The 8,284-nt window shown below is 37.1% G+C and overlaps 1 non-coding gene across 1 annotated transcript; it reads left to right on the forward strand.

Moving 5' to 3' along the window:
* Positions 1-7,959: 7,959 nt before the first annotated feature.
* Positions 7,960-8,062, forward strand: LOC149251787 (U6 spliceosomal RNA). Its single transcript, XR_016267581.1, has one exon. It is a non-coding gene; the product is annotated as a U6 spliceosomal RNA (small nuclear RNA).
* The last annotated feature ends 222 nt before the right edge of the window (positions 8,063-8,284 follow it).

The following is an 8,284-nucleotide window of genomic DNA, read 5'->3' on the forward strand; positions in this document are numbered from 1 at the left end:
CAGTATTATTTCCAACATAAAATACAATATCATGGAAAAACAGGGATTGCCTTTGGTTAAAGCTATCAAAGATTTTGGAGTATACATATTTTACTCTCACATCATTACTTGTGTTCCAAACTCTATAGTTAAGGACATTTTGACTCAAAATGGGACTGAAGGAAAAAGAGGCAAGTGTATTGCCACAATATTGGAATATGACATAGAGATAAACCTACCAAGCTCATCACAGGCCAAGGTTTAGCCAAACTCATGGCTGAATCAAACTATCAGGCCCTTGATATCAACTTCATTAGTGCTTTGGATGATCAGGAGGAGATGGCAACTCCATAGATCAGTGAATCCTTTACTGCGTCACCATGGTATGCAGATATTACATTTTTGTTACTAAATTTTCAAGCTCCTCCTAGACTGACAAGAACCAAAGCTAGATTCTTAAAAATCAAGTCACTAAGATAGTGTGTTATAGATAATGCATTGTTTTGGAAGGACAGTAGTAGTATTCTCTTAACATGTTTGTTAAAAGATGAGGCTGACAAAATTTTACAAGAGTTTCATGCAGGGGACTATGGAGGACACTTGTACTAGAAGAGTATTACTGATAAAATTCTGAGAGCTGGTTTCCACTGGCCTACTTCGTTTGCAAATGTCAAAAAACATGTGACCTCTTATCACAAATGCCATATTTTTTATGGAAGGAGGAAGTTGTTACCCTTGCCTCTTAAACCAATTTCCACTGAGATGCCACTTCAACAATTGGGGTTAGACTTCATTGGATAAATACACCCCCCATCCTCAGCTCAACAAAAGTGGATTCTAATAGCCACAGACTATTTTACCAAATCGGTAGAGGCCATAACTTCTAGGCAAGCCACAAACACAGTCATAATCACCTTCCTAGAGAGTAATATCCTTTCAAGATTTGGATGTACCCAGAAGCTCATTTCTAATAATGAAGCAACCTTTATGTCCAAAAGAATGATAGATTTTTGTAATAAATACCATATCACCCTTGGCCATTCCACGACCTATCACCCTCGAGGTAATGGACTAGCAGAGTGTTAGGGTCCCACCCTAACCCCCTTATTTATGTCATGGGATCACGTCATAGTCAAGAGTCAATAAAGCCCATATTAATAATTGTAAGTGGTTAACCCGCAATTAATGACGGGACCACAGTTAGTTGCAAATGGGCGGTAGTATTAGTTAGATGGTAAATGGGCGGTAGTATTAGATAGATGGTATTAATAAAATCCACGATATTGGCTCGTGGTATTGCATGTATGAGTCATATATAAAGGATAGAGACTCCCTGCGAGGAGTATTGTGTCTTGTTTTGTAATCAAGCTCTGCTCTATTGGAGGTTGCCCCCTCGAAGAGGCCTCTGAACATTTCTCTCTGGATAATAAAATCATTGCTATTCTGTGCTCTGGGTATATTTTCTTCGCATATTTTGTGTTCTCGGTATCTTTTCTTCGCAAATTCTATGTTTGGGTATCGCTTTGCAGGTTAAGAGCATAACACAGAGTCATCCAACAAAAGCCTAGTCAATATTACCAAGAAGCTAATGGAGGATAATAAAAAGACATGGAACAAAAAGTCAGTCAATGCCTTATGGGTAGATAGACTGACTACTAAAAAGTCCATTGGACCATCACCCTATCAACTAGTTTATGGGATGGATGCAGTTTTCCCATCATCCTTAGGAGTGCCAATCATGAAAATCCTTCAAGGACTACAAGTGGAACAGAATGACATTTAGAGAAGAATAAACCAAACTATACACCTGTAGCAGACCAGAGAAGAGGTTTATGTAAAATCACAGATAATGCAGGAAAAAATGAAGAAAGTCTTTGATAAAAAGACTAAAGCAGATGATTTTCACATAGGAGATCAAGTCCTGAAATGGGATTCAAGGAGAGAATATAAAGGCAAGCATGGAAAATTTGATTTTCTATGGCAAGGGCCTTATGTCAGCTTTGGCTACAGGGGCAATAATGCCTTTTTTTTTAGAAGCATAGATGGTTCAGATCTACCAGGAGGACTTGTTAATGGTAGGATGCTAAAGCACTACTTTTCCACTAACTTACAATAGTTCATTTTATTTTCCATCATTGTACATAACATTGCAAGAGTGTATATTGGATTGGATGGTAATCCTTTGAAGTTGAAGCCCGGAGAGAAGGCCCTAAGTTTTAAAATATTTACCGTCATAAGTATCAATAATGCAGATTCATAGAAGGACAATTTGCAAGGTAACATCACCAACAATTCAAAGGCTATTGGTCTTTAGAGTTCTTAACGTTTCACTAGGAAATGCCACCCCCAAGTGGAGCCACTGTTAGAGTCCTATAGTGATAGGATTCATAATTTTGAATTGGCTAAGTTTGAGCCTTGTAATATTTTACATAGCTTTGCTTTCTACAAATGTTTTCCATACTAAAAATTTAAAAAATGTAGATAGGGTATGTCCTAGAAGAAACATCAAAGGACAAAAAGAACAAGAAAAGATCAAAAATTGAAAAAATATGAACCCCAAAAACAAAAGATAGATCATGAAAGTGTGCAAGTCTAAATGCCACTACTATTTTACTACTTTACTATTTTAAATAATGGTTGTGTGTAGCTTGTCATACATGCCACAACCCATGGTAGTCAAACTATTTAATCTTGACTATTTCATGCTTTGAATTTATGTTTATAGTTAGAGAATAAAATCTAACCAAACAGTTTAATCTTGGCAGATCATTAGATAGGTAGAGAAAATGAAAGCAGCTCATCAGTGTAATCTAAGCCCTTGGATGGTATAAGGTTAGAATTAGATAGTTTAATTTTCAAAAGAAAAATGAATGATAAGGGTTTGCTAGTCTAAATGCACTCAAATAAAATGAAGAAAAAAGGTAGGGTAAGTAATGTGTAAGTAGAAGAAAGGTTGATGAAGTATATAAAGTTGATTGGATAAAAGCACATTTATCATGCTTGACTATATGTTTCAATGTGCATTAGTAGTTAAGAAGCAAAAAACAATGGCTTACAATTTAATTTAATTAACTCCCCTTCACTATTTTCACCCCTCTACTTACTAATTTCCTCATCCACAAGTAAGTTCTAGTACTTAAATCCTTGAAGTCAAAAAGGCTCAGAGCATTTCTCTTACATTTGCTGGGACCAGAACCTCAACTTAATGACTTATGGACATCAAGTGTTAGAATTCCCTTCATAAAATTCATTTCACCTCATTACCCGAATAAAACCCCTTTTCATAAGGTTAAACTCAATTTTCCTATGAAAAGTAAATAGTCCCAAGTTAAAATTCCATTTCACTCAAAAACCCACAAAATTAGTTTATCATAAGTGTAAGTGTATATAAATAAATTGCACAAATGTTACATTTATGCTTAGTGGTATGTTCACTCTGCACATTCACTTCATATTAATTTTTAACCTTATTATATAAATCCCTGATATACCTTTTCCCGTATATTAAATAAATCCCCTACATAAATATCCCAACCCTTAGTTTTAATATAAACTATACTTTTATCCCCATATCCCGACAAAACCTTATTAATTTACCAATTTTTGGTAAAGCTAAGATAACCCATCATTAAATTCCCCCCCCTCCCACCCCCCACCCCCCCGGATTGTTTTAAACTGTGATTAACCTATAATTAATCCCAAACCACCAAGGGTTAAAATCCTAGGCCCCCTCAAAACCCATGCTCTTATAACCCATGCACCTCCCTCACTCGATTGTCATCTGATCATCATTGCCCTCATCCGACATCCCACAACCATATCGGCTTCACCCGATAGCCGACCTTTACCCTCCCGATAAGGTGGTTTTTCCCTGCCCCCAACTGCTACATGTCGAATGATGGAATACATTGGGTGACCCCTCCTAAATACCACTTCCTCCATGAAAGTGGTGCGATGGCTTGGGAAACTGCCTCCTTGCCAAACCCGATAAAGCACCAGTATTCATGTGTAAAATTACCCGCCAAAAAGTGACTGTTGCTAAATAAAAAGCCTGCAGAGCCCTATTTCACCTTTTTCACTCATTTTCTATGTGAACCTCAGCAAACCAGTGTGCACCTACAAACACTGAATTCACCCATTGAGCTCAAATTTCAACCCCGAAGAAGTTGCAGAGACCCCAATAAAGCTCTCAAATCCATACCTGAGCCATTCAAACTTCTGCAGCTACCATGAAATTTGAATTTGAAGCCAATTCACCCAGTTCTAGATATTTGAAGATGAATTTTCCAGAAAACTCTTTCAATTTGAAAATGTTAAGTGTGTAAAGTGTTTTAATTAAGTAAAATTAATTGAAATTACTTTAGATTTAAAAGTCTATGCCCAAACCCTTCTGAAAGCTTCTAGTTTCCTTCAAAACCTATGAATAAACCTATGAAAGCTAAATTCAAATCCACAAGAACTAAATTATGGCTACCCTCATCGCCATGGATGTCAGACCTATCAAAAATCCCCATTTGGGCCTAGACCACCTCCCCCTAGCGAACAGGGATTTTCAAATTAGATAAACAAGTGCATATGAGGTCCTACTCAAAATTCATTGTTTGAGTAAAGATAGATACCTGAACCATTCAAATGACATTAGCCTTTGGGACTCCAATTTTCCCAAATACCAGTTTCCCCATGCACATATTTTTCCTGAAATTGTCCATATGTGCCATGCCTGTTACATTCCCATCCAGAGAACTATAATGTCCCCTAACCAAATTTTTTTGTTCATAATTACATCTAAATCAATTAATGAGATGTTGCAATTCCAACCAGGTCCAAAACTGACCCCACTCTCAATTGGAGATTTGTTAGACCATTACACCAAGTTGAGTCCATCAAAGCTGGCACAATTATTCCAAACTTTCATTGTAGAATAACAACACATTCCTAAATATGCCCCTCCATATGTTTCTGCCATTTTCTCTGAAAGGAGCAAGCATATTGTGACTATGATATCATGTATTTTGGGCTGCACCACTAATGAATTTGTTGATGAGCTCATCCTGACCTTCATGTCTTTTTTCACCCTAGGAAAGCCTCCTACTACTTTGTAAATTATGTCGAGTTCATAGCTAATAGAATGCATGAATAGTTTACTAGAATGCACAATGAGAGAGTATTCAAGTACTCATTTGTACTTTACCATATGTTTTTGTATTATTAGTCAGACAGGTTTCCCTTCATGCTACAGAAGCTGGATACTAGAGGCCAGCCCAGGTCTGTCATATTTTGCACACAAATGTTTCAAAAGTATTCATCACCATACACCTATACATACTTCATTGACTCTTTTGTCCATCTAGTCATGACCATGCTGACAGGAAGTCCTCCACCTAGAATAAGTCAGGATATCAAAAGAGTTCTCCAATTTTCCAAGCAAAGTAAAGCGGGAGATTGGTACCTTTACCAAAACCACACTGAGATAAGAATCTATGGTTGCCAGCTAGCCCCATACAAACTCCCAAAATACCACCCCATGAGGTTATTTTCTCTAGAGTATTATAGGTAGATAATGAACTCTGACGAAGTCAACTTTCTCTCAGCCAAGAAAAGAACTCAGTTTGAAGTCAAAAATAAATTAGGCCCTTTGATTTTCATTTCTAGAGAAGCAGGGCAGGAAGTAGATCTAATTCTGCAATGAATGAAGTTCCAAAAGAGTTTCATGTGGAGATATGACCCTCAAGGGTTTATGACCAAACTTAGACAAAAGGTCAAATTGGGGCCTTACATTCATCACCCCATACAAGAGATAGAAAGATATGCTAATCAATTTGAGTGGTTGGAAAACGCTCTTGTAGATAGGGATAGTACAAAGGTAGATGTTGAAAATAAATTGATTGATTTAGAGAGATAGCTTGATGAATGCTCATTCATGTAGGTACCACAACAAGAAGAAACCATGAGTACCCCTGCTATTTTACAGATTCCTCAAAATGAGGAAAAGAATCCCAAGAGGAACAAAGAGGGAGCCTCCACTTTAGGCATGGACACATCCAATGTGCAGTAAGAAGGTAGCCAGAGCAAAAGGCCAAGGCTCAATCCTATTTCAGAATAGGAAGACACATAAGGCTCAACAAAAGTAACTAATATTGAGTTTGACATGAGCAGGGGCACAACTCCATCTAGAGAAACATAGTAGCCATCCACCTCACACACTCAAATGTTAGAAATGAAGCTCAGTGTGGAAGTCTCCTCATTTGGTAGGCCTGCTGATAAAGATAAGGATATTAAGGACAGGTTTAAAGAAATAAAAATGAGAAAAGAGAAACCGAAGGCACAGTCTTATGCACAGTATCTCAAGGTTACACCTACCAATCAAACCAGGTTCATGTCAGCTTTTGACATCAAGGAAGGAAAGATGAAAATGTCTTGCATAAAGCCAACTATACAATAGCCAAGGACATCAACAGATTACAAAAAGATTGATTCTGAGGTATTAGCAAGGGATATTCATCCCATTGACCAAATTGAATTTCATAAACAAACTACACAAATGGTTTGCTCCACCCTTATAGGTAAAGCCATAGCTTCCCATCAATTGCATAATTCATTGACCAATATCTTAACTTAGCGTTAGTTAGAGAAGGCCTCCTCACAAGCCAAAGACACCAGAATCAAGTCTTTGGAAGAATTAATGATTGAATTGGCACATGATCCCAAAGATATCAAAGCCACTAAGCAACTAATTAAGAAAAAGAATGATGACATTGCAGCACTCGAAAAGAAATTGAAGATACCTCAACTGCAACATCCCCAGACACAGGAAGTCTTGGAAAACCAAACAAGACATGAAGAATTGATAGACTTAGTCCTAAGATTAAATGATCAGTTAAGGGAGATAGAGAAGGAATTCGATAGTTTAATCCAATTGAAGCAAACTGATATTGCCACAAACTCAGTGAATGTCATCCCAACAATCTTCCTTCCGCATTGGTAGCCTCATCAGCTCCCACTTCTTCTATGGAAACAACACATCCAATTTCCACAGAGTCTACATCAGCAACAAGTACATTAGGTGAAGAAGCAACAATGTTGGTTAGAGTTATGGAAGAGATGTCTATACAAGAAACAAATATGAGTAAGCTCAAAGAAAAGGTGACAAGCTTGGAAAATAATTACAAGCTTGCCAAAATCATGCACAAAGAAGAAGTGCAAAAAGCTGCCAGGATGAGTGAGAGATTAAAGACCATGGAGGAGGATCTAACACTAAAGGAACCCCTTGGGCAAGCTATGGAACTATTGTGGGCCAATATCATTGACTCTGTCAATGATATTTGACCATCTATTCAGGTAATTTTTGACCATATAGATTTAATAAAGATGGCTACAAAGGCCATCCAAGAGGTAAAAGAAGAATTAGGAGAGATGCTCGAAGATGCCACCAAAATCATCCAATTCCTTAATAATAAAAATATGTATGAGCTTCAGGAATTGGATATGGAGGATATAATAGAGACAATTTTGGAGGTGATAAAAGTCCTTTCCAAGGGAAACTTAATGTTAAACTTGGAGGAAAAGTATCAAAATATGCAGGTAGCCGTTGACAGATTTATGGCTAAGTTTCAAATTTTGAGAGAGAAAGGGTTACCTAGTCCCTTGCTAATAAATGACAAGCTCATGACACAACAATATTATAACAACAAAATCTGAGAGCTAGTAAAATAACAGGTAAATACATGATCAATCAGGGCATTGCCAATAGGCAAAGTAATTTATCAGACATTTGAAAACTTGTTTGACATATAGAATGAGGTAAAACACTTGTTTATCAATAAGCCTAGTTTTTCCAAGTACACCGAGGCAGATGAAATATATAGGATGATGATAAAAATCCAATTACCTGATGTTGAAGCATGGTAGAAATTGACTGATTTACTATGAGAAATATACATTAAAAAAGTTAATGTATAGTAAAAGTAAAACAACCAAGTGGTCTCTTCGGAGACATCTGATAAAATTGGAACGATACAGAGAAGATTAGCATGGCCCCTGCGCAAGGATGACACGCACAAATCGAGAAATGGTCAAAAATTTTTGCCCACGGGGCTTTGGATTGACGGTGAATGGGTGCGCTGTTAAGGCACTCCTTGCGATAGGTCACTGGTTCAATTCCCCGTGGGTACTTAGTTTAGTCTTAACCTAGAAAAAAAAAAGTAAAACAACCAAGTGAAAAAGATGAAAACAGATCAATAGAGTTAACAAGTATCAGTGTCAAACTGTATCAGATAAAAGGCAAAGGTAAATGATGCTTCCAATG

The sequence above is a fragment of the Pinus tabuliformis genome, chromosome 7, assembly GCF_031772625.1.
Source record: "Pinus tabuliformis cultivar Carrire ecotype Pingquan chromosome 7, CPIR1, whole genome shotgun sequence".
NCBI classification, from domain to species: Eukaryota; Viridiplantae; Streptophyta; class Pinopsida; order Pinales; family Pinaceae; genus Pinus; species Pinus tabuliformis.